General features: G+C 38.1%; 1 long non-coding RNA gene across 1 annotated transcript; it reads left to right on the top strand.

Moving 5' to 3' along the window:
- Positions 1-1,440: 1,440 nt before the first annotated feature.
- LOC134734625 (uncharacterized) lies at positions 1,441-8,257 on the top strand. Its single transcript, XR_010117755.1, has 3 exons — positions 1,441-1,527; positions 3,208-3,323; positions 8,203-8,257. It is a non-coding gene; the product is annotated as an uncharacterized lncRNA (long non-coding RNA).
- Positions 8,258-9,399: the final 1,142 nt, after the last annotated feature.

A 9,399-nucleotide genomic window follows, 5' to 3' on the forward strand; every position in this document is an offset into this window, starting at 1 on the left:
TACATTTTGTGAAGTTATAGCTGACATAGATAGGAGTAATTCCCCTGATAAATCTGGCCAAAGTAAATGGAAAACCTTCTGAAAAAAACTTATCCATCTAGGTGCCTTTAAGAACATTTGTGATTCATGGGAGGAGGTCAAAATATCAATGTTAACTGCAGCTTGGAAGAAGTTGATTCCAACCTCCATAGATGACTTTGAGGGATTCAAGACACAAGTGGAGGAAGTAACTGGAGATGTGACAGAAATAGCAAGAGAACTAGAATTGTAACTACAGCCCGAAGAAGTGACTGAATTGCTGCATCTCATTAGAAAACCTGAATGGATGAAGAGTTGCTTCTTACGGATGAGCAAAGAAAGTGGTTTCTTGAGATGGAATCTACTCCCGGTGAAGATGGTATGAACATGTGGCAACAACAACCCAGGGTTTAGAATATTACATCAACTTAGTTGATAAAGTAGTGGCAGGGTTTGAGAGGACTGACTACCATTTTTTTTAAAACTGGGTAAAATAATATCAAATAGCATCTCATGATACAGATAAATATTTTGTAATGGAAGAGTAAGTCAATGCATCAAATTTCACTGTCATTTTATTTTAAGAAATTGCCACAGCCACCCTGACCTTCAGTGACCACCACCCCAATCAGTCAACAGCCATCGACATTGAGGCAAGACTCTCCACGAGCAAAAAGATTACAACTTGCTGATGGCTCAGATGATTAACATTTTTCAGCAATGAAGAATTTTTAAATTAAGGTATGTAATTTTGTTTTTAGACATAATGCTATTGCACACTTAGTAGGCTACAGTATACTGTGAATGTAAGTTCCATGTTGCCCTGGGAAACCAAAGTTTTGTGTACTCATTTTATTGCAATATTCACTTATTTGCAGTGGTCTGGCACAAACCTGCAATATCTTTAGTATGCCTGTGGTGGGAGGTAGGAGTCATGGAGACGGGGGAAACATATTTAAAATATCAAAAGCTGTACACTAAAAAAAGAACCCAGGAATTCTAACTAGAAGAAAAATGCTTAAAAATATTATTGGTTTCTAGAGCTTTATGTTTCTACTGTGGATTTTATCTTCTGTGCAAAAAAAAAAAACCACTAAAAAAACTAAAGCCAACTGGGAGGGGTATCAAGAAGAAAGCCCGTGAAGCCTTCCAAGATGGAGAAGACAAAAGCAATCTGACAGGACTGTGCTTGCTAATAAGGTGTGACTGTGCAGTATCAGTGGCTTTTTCTGACCTCCTCTCACCCCTGCACCCAACACCCATCCTCAAACTCACATCAGATGATTCAGGCATGTCTTGGCAAACTCTTCAACAATAGCATGGATTAGTTTTACATTCAAGTTTAGTTTTGTTGCACCATCTCATTTGTGGAAATAACTAGCTCCGTCAGCTTTTTTATTTTTTCTTCCTTTAAGTGGGAACAGAAAAGAGAAGTAGAGGGAGGAAAGAGACCAAGGGGTGAGTGAGGCAACTGAAAACTGTTCTTGGACCTGCAGTGCTGTAGAGCAGGTATGTTCACTTTCTTTTAAATGCAACTTAGTTCCTAACTCAAGACTTGGTTTCTGATTAAGAGTAGCAACTGAGGAATGGGCAGGAAGGGCAGGGTGCCTGCTGCCTGGCCTGCAGGAGTCTGTGGCTGGCTTTAGTTCTGGGGAAGCTCAACTTCTCCACTTGAACCAATGACAGCTGAGCAGTGACAGCCAGGCATGCTGCGTCCCCCCGGATGTGCTGCTCCCCAAACATCAACTCAGGGCAGCAGTGATTGGCCTGGAAAGAGCCATGGTGGGCGCCTGCATGGCTACCTCTATCAGGCCCTGCAGCAGGCCCAAAAATGCAGACAGCAAGACCGTCGCTGTCAAGGAGCTTCTAGGCAATCACAACCTGAAGAGAGAGTTTTTTTTCTATCTTTCTAGTAGTCACACTTTGGAAAGCTTCAGAGTAAGAGCTGTATACACTTCTATTAGAAATAAAATTAGTCCCTATCTGGCTGATCCTTATTACTTAAAAATAACTATATAGTCCAAACTCTGTGTGTGTATGTGTGTGTTTTATGGATGGATATATATATATATATACACATATAAAATATAATCTTTCATTAAGTAGAGAAGAGAAGTCAATGCCTGGCTTCAAGGCTTTAAGGGGCAAGTGAACTCTCTTGTTAAGAGCTAATTATATATAACATACCAATATATAAATATGAATGTATATACTCATATATATGTCTAGTTTAGCAAGTAATCATTTTACAACAAAATAATTTAAAAATAAAGACAAGTAAAGATAAAAATAACTAATCCTTAATTGCATATCTAGAGAGGCTCATCCTTAACATTTTGCTCAAATTCTTGCACTTTTTTCATGAAAGGCTAAATAAGCCAAGCATGTTATCATGCACCAGGAGTAATAGCTACTCTAGAGGCTGAGGCAGGAAGATCGCTTGAGGCCATCCACTACACTCCAGATGTAGGCAACTCCATCTCTGAAAAAACGTAAAAGCTAAATAGTAATACTTTAGGATTTGCATACCATAAGTCTCTGTCAAATCTATTCTTCCAGAGCAACCATAGACAATATGTAACAAATGAGTGTGCCTGTGTTCCAATAAAACTTTATTTACAAAAGTAGGCAGTGGGATAAATTTGGCCCATCTCTTGTTTGCTGACCCCTGGATTAGGTAAAGTTAATGGAACAATATGCAAGGGATTATTACCAGCCCAGGTATCTTACAAGTTAGTGGATCAGTTCCAGGCTCTCAATCTGTCTACTTCTAAGGTGATTTGGATCAAACAACATATAAAAATTCTCATCGGAGCAGAGATACCAACAAAAAATGTGTTTACTCTGTCTATCTGACTATCAGTCAAGTGAATTTCTCCCTGGATTCCTGAGCAATGAATTGACATGTCTGCTCAATTCATTGTCTAACTCCCAACAGCATAGCGCTGCCCACAGCTCCTACATAAGCCATAGAGTAACACGTGGTGATGGAACATAATCAGTAGTAATGAGGAAGAACCTGGTCTGGCTAGGGGAACACCTGCCCAGGTCTGCAGGCCCCTGTGAGTGAGCAAGAAAGCCTAACATTTGGATGTATGTCATGATGACTCCGGCTAGTCCTAGTGGGGTGGACAATGATGAAGTTATAAATACAGATTTTGCAGAGATATTTCTGCTTGCATTTGCTAGATACGGCCTGTTCACCTCAAACACAGATTAAGGACCAGCACTGTTACCATGGATGTAGCACGCCTACACTGAAGAGATAAGCGCTTGCAGGCACTGCCATCATGTGGCTATGTTTGGTAATTTATTTGGTAATATACGAATGATTGAATTTTCCTGTGGAAAGTGATATCAATATAGAATATATAGATATCAATATAGAATTTATGGAAATTTATTGATGGCAAAATAGAGTTTATAGAAATTCATAATAAATTATAAATTATGGCTAAATCAAATTTATTTTTCAAATACTTGAAATAAATTTTATATATAGTTTACTATAATATTAATATTATTGTAAATATAAACTTTATATATGTATTATTTATTAAATATTGATTAAGTGTGTTATAAATAATGGTATTAATATAAATATTTATTATAAAATGAATTTTGGTAATATATTGATTATAAAATAAAAAACATATTTGAAATATAAAATGAATTCATAATAAAATTTAAGTTATAATAAAGTTGAAATCCAGCTATATAAATAAATCAAATTCATACATTGAGAACACTGTATGCATTTTCTAACGTAAACATGGCTATGATGGAGGTTTTTTAAAGGTTAATTGAAATGATGAAAGAAATGGTAAGGTCTTAGGTTCCCATGGGGATAATATATTTTTATTTGATTTCTCTCTCCAAGAAGGAAAGACTTGGATGTGTATGGTTTATTTGGGAAATGGTGACAGGAAGCCAGGGAAAGGGAGAGTAACACACGGACAAAGCTAAAAAGGCGAATTACTAAATCACAAAAGTTGGTTACTATTGTGAGCAACTGGAGATCAATCCCAAAGTGGATATTCTGCAGAATTATATAGAGTGCATTTCATAATTGTCTCTTTGAGGGACAATGTGGAGTATTTATTTAACAACCCAGTTTCCATTGGTTGAGAGTTCCCCTCAGGGACTTTAGCTCCTCTGAATTTATAAGCTGTGCTTGGGCAAAAGAGGCAGCCTTACATAGCCTGAACAAAAACCTGAGTAAGTAAAGGAGAAAGACTCTCAACAGAGGACATAGCAGCTGCTGGAACTGTCTGCTATGGCTGCACTGCTAAATGGATTTGAGAATAGAAGCAAGTGGCAGAATGAGCAGATACGAGTTTTGGCAATAACTTAGGCTGAGGATTTGGGGAGTGTGGTAGACTAATCTGAATAATCTATGCAGACAAAGATTTGTGCTGAAAAAAATGTAAAATTTTGGATTTAAAAATGTTTAATATTTTTAAAAGCAGTATTAAAAATGGACTAATTTGTCATGAATGATCTTAAAGACCAAATTCCAAGGGAAGGTGGGAGACCAAAGAGTTAAGTGGAGTATTGAAGCTGTTTTTTTCCTAATAGCATTTGCCAACCAAGTGAATGAACCTTCAGGAATTTTTGTTTGTTTTGCTTTTTATTTTATTTATTTATTTTTATTATACTTTAAGTTCTGAGATACATGTGCAGAACGTGCAGGTTTGTTACACAGGTATACATGTGCCATGGTGGCAACCTTCAGTTTTGAAGGTATTTATGAAGTAAGCAGACAGAGGTCAAAGACCAGAGCTTGTCTAAAGTAAAGAGTCTAGTAGGAGGCCTCCTTTAGATGTTAAAAGACTAAATAAGTAATTCTTAATACTTGCTGCACTTAAACATCAACGGGTTCTCCTTAAAAATCCTTATACTCGAGCTCTGACCCATCACCAGAAACTGATTTAGTAAGTCTAGAGTTGAGGCTGAGTGTGAGTGTTTTAAAGCCTCGCCCCACCTCCAGGTGGTTCCAGTTACAGTCAAGGATGCTATTCAGAGCAACTATGAACTCGAACTAGCAGGGCAAGCAGGTTTAGGATTGGCTAGCTGGAATAATTTCAGTGGGCTCTGAGGCAGAAGAATTGTTCTTACTTTCTGGTATTTGGCCTTTGGGTGAGTAGGGCAGATGGATAGTGGCCCAGAGTGTGAGAGCCAACAGAGAAAGTGGTGGGGCGTGGGCTCCAGGTTGGTTGGTTTGCATATGAAAGGCACACGTGCAAGAGAATCCCTTAGTATCTCTAAAAACTGGCTAGCCCTGGGAGGATCAGTCTCTCCAGGATCAGCAAAGCCCCAAGATGTCTAAAGCTTTAAATAGGCAAACTAGAAAATGTGTTAATTATGGGGTTGCATATCTTGGATGGTCCATAAAGTCAAGCCAAGAGCTTAGCACAAAACACCCAGAATAGTCAAAGTGACCTGAGAACGAAGAACGAAGCTGGAGGCATCACACTTCCTGATTTGAAAATGTATTACAAATTTACAGTAATTAAGACAGTATGGAACTGGCATAGAGACAGACATATAGACCAATGAAACAGAATAGAGGGCCCAATAAAAGAGAATAGAAAACCCAGAAATAAAATATTTGGAAAACATATTGAAAAGGCACTCAATACCACTAATAATCAGAGAAATGCAAATCAAAACCACAGCGACACATCACCTCACACCTGTTAGGATGGCTATTATTTAAAAAAAAAATAGGTCAGGCACAGTGGCTCATGCCTGTAATCCTAGCTCCTGGAGAGGCTGAGGTGGACAGATCTCTTGAGCCCAGGAGTTCAAGACCAGCCTGCATAACATGGCAAAACACTGTCTCTACTAAAAATACAAAAATTAACTAGGTGTGGTGGTTTGCACCTATAGTCCCACCTGCTCAGGAGGATGAGGTGGGAGGATCACCTGAGTCTGGGGAGATCAAGGCTGTGGTGAGCCCAGATCATGCCACTGCACTCTAGCCTGGGTGACAGAGTGAGACCCCATCAAAAAAAAAAAAAAAACTTTTAAAAAATAACGGCGTTGATAATGATTGTAGAAATTGGAACCCTTGTACACTGTTGATTAGAATGTACAAGGGTGTGGCTACTGTGCAAAACACTATCAAGGTTCCTCAAAAAATTAAAAATATTACTACCACACAATCCAGCAATATCACCTCTAGGTATATATTCAGAAGAAGAAAACCCAGGACCCTGGAGATATATCTGCACTCCCAAGTTCATTATTCACAATAGTCATTATTTACAATAGTCAAGATATGGAAATAACACAAATATCCAAAAATGGATAAAATGTGCGTGAATATTATTTAGCTTTTAAAAAGAAGAATGTTCTGTCATTTCAAACAATAGGGATAAACCTGAAGACATTATGCTAAACAAATAAAGCCAGTTACAGATGACAAATACTGCATGGCCTCACTTATATGTGGAATCTAAAATAGTGAAACTCATAAAAGCAGAGAATAGAATGGTGGTTGCCAAGAGCTGAGGGAAGGGAAAATTGGGAGTGGTTATTCAATGGGTATAAAGTTTCAGTATCATACACTTAAAAATTTGTTAAGAGGCTAGATCTCATGTTATATGTTGCTACAAAACAAAGAGGTACAAGGAAACTTCTGGAGGGGTGGATGTATCTATTGCATTGATTGTGGTGACGATTTTATAAGTCATATTTTTATAAATATGTGCAGCTGTTATATATCAATTTCACCTCAATGAAGTTGTTTTAAAAATAAATAAATATTCCTGTTTGTAGCTAGGTCAAAATGGGGAAATTGATACTTAAAATAAAGGCCATTACTTACAAAACTGTACTATGGTTCACAAAATAGATGAACTGTACTAAATCACAGCCTGCAAGACAACCTAAGTTCAAACTCTTTTTAATACCATATTTAATTATGAAGTATTACAAAGTCTTCAAATTACTTTTAAATGGTTCATCAAAGAAAGTGTGCAGAGAGAAAGTGTGCGAAAATATTAACCAATTTTTAATTTTGATCAAAGTTATGTGGGTGTCCATTGCTGTATTCTTTCTACTTATCTGGATGTTTAAAATGTTTCAATTTAAAATGTTGAGAGGAAAAAAAAGATCTGTCTTACTGCACAAAGACATTCTTGTAATGTTGTTAAAATATTATAAATGGGCCTGGCATGGTGGCTCATTCCTGTAATACCAGCACTTTGAGAGGCTGAGGTGGGAGGATTGCTTGAATCCAGGAATTTGAGGCTGCAGTGAGCTATGATTGCTGCACTGCACTCCAGCCTAGGTGACAGAGGAAAGCCTTGTCTCTGGAAAACAAACCAATGAAACAGAATAGAGAGCCCAATAAAACATAATAGAGAACCCAGAAATAACATATTTTGAAAATATGTTGAAAAGGCGCTCAATGTCACTAATAATCAGATAAAATAATTAGAAAAAAAAACAGTACAATTGAGATCTTGGCAATAAGAAATTGCTTGAATGCATTTGGTACATTGGTGCAGCAACCGAGTGAATTCAGTCTGTCAGTCTACAAATATCTGCTGAGGAAATTATCCGCATCACATACTATTCTAATCCCCGAGGATGTGTAGTAATAAAGATAGAGAAGATTTCAGCTCTCAGGGAGCCCATATTCTACACAGGGCAGAGCCAACACAAGCAAACAAATAAGTGAACAAGATCGTTTCAGAGGACGAGTGACTTATGGCATAGGAAATGACAAGTGGCAGAGGAGACTCTTTAGATTGAGGACAAAGGAAGGCCATGCTAAGGTGGTGGTATTTGGGTTGAGGATTGCATGACAACAAGAAACCAACCAAAGGAAGATCTTTCAAATCTTCCTATCCTCACAAAAGGAAATCCAAGTGCAAAAGCACCAATGCCAATATGAGAAATGCTGAACAGCAGTAAAAACAATGATGTCAATTATACATCATAGCATAGAAAAATTCTTGCGATATGCTGTTTTGTGTAAAGAGTGGTATAAAACCACTTCTAATCTACAATGGGATACAATGATCCTAAGAAGTATATACACATATAGGATGAAAATGCAAACTATTAACAGTATGACAGTATGTTGAGATTCATGAGTCACTTTTCTTTCTTTTACTATCTGCTTTTCTTAAAGTTTGTACAAATAAACATGTGTTATTTTTATAACTTCAGAAAATGAATTCTGCCCAGTCCTAGAGGAAAAATAAAGCAACAGCAGAAAGAGCCCACAGAGACTCTCTGGTGCCCAGGATGAAGGTCAATCTGGACACCAGAGAAGGACCATCCCGATCCCATCTAGAAACAATCCAACAGGTGGCAGCCCTTTCCATTCCAAAGAGAGCTAACAACTCTTTACATGGAGAAGTTTCATGCACTTCAATGAAGAAATTGCTCTTGCTTTCTCCTTTGACTACAGACCTTGGTACTGAGACGAGAAAATAAGGAAGAACTACTCATATGCTACCAGCACCAGGAAACGAGCTGAGTCTATCGAATTAAACCAAAGACCTGGTAAAGCTGTGACTGTAGGTCAAAGTCCTGGCAGCAGCCAGAGATGGCGGCAATTCACAAGGAGCCCATTGGTGGAAGCTAGGTGATAATTCCACCAATTCCTCTTTAACCACTTGGCCATCAATTTCGAGCACATCATGCTTCTCAGCAGATGTCCACATGAGGACAGCAGGGGTATTTTAAGAGAGTTGAATTGATCCTTACAGAACTGACAGAGACAGACAGAGAGAAACACAGAGGTATAGAGGGAGACAGAGAGAGGGAGGGAGGAGGAAGACAAAGAGAAAAAGAGAGAGAATTAATAAACAGCTATGTTTACATACTTCTCTTTTGTGGGATAAGACTGGATTTCCAAGAGGCAACACACTGTGCTTCCAGAGGTGAAAGATTAAAAATGTTATTATTTAATTTTTAAAATGTTAATAGTGTAAAAAAAATTACTGAATTTGAAATCAGAATGCAGTTCAACTCTCAACTCTGCCATTAGCTCTATGACCTGAAAAAGTCAGTTCACCTTTCTAGGTCAGATTACTTATCCGTGGAATGGCCCGCATAGTCCATTACAGATCTCCTGTGCTACACTAACGCAGGCAGTGCTATCCTAAGGAGATGGTGCTGTCCCAATACAGACACTGGGCTGATTCCAGAAAGAGGAGCCTTGACATTCACCAAGTGCTTCCTGTGACCTGTGCACCACACTTCACTTCTGTGGCTTTGGTCAATATTCACAATACACAAGGTTGCATTATGACACATATTTTACAGCTGAGGAGACAGATACCCAGGGAGCTCAAGGAACACACTCAAATTCATGCAGCACATACTAGTTACAACTAGTTCTGTCTGACTTGAAATGTG

This window comes from Symphalangus syndactylus, chromosome 12, assembly GCF_028878055.3.
Source record: "Symphalangus syndactylus isolate Jambi chromosome 12, NHGRI_mSymSyn1-v2.1_pri, whole genome shotgun sequence".
Lineage (NCBI taxonomy): Eukaryota > Metazoa > Chordata > Mammalia > Primates > Hylobatidae > Symphalangus > Symphalangus syndactylus.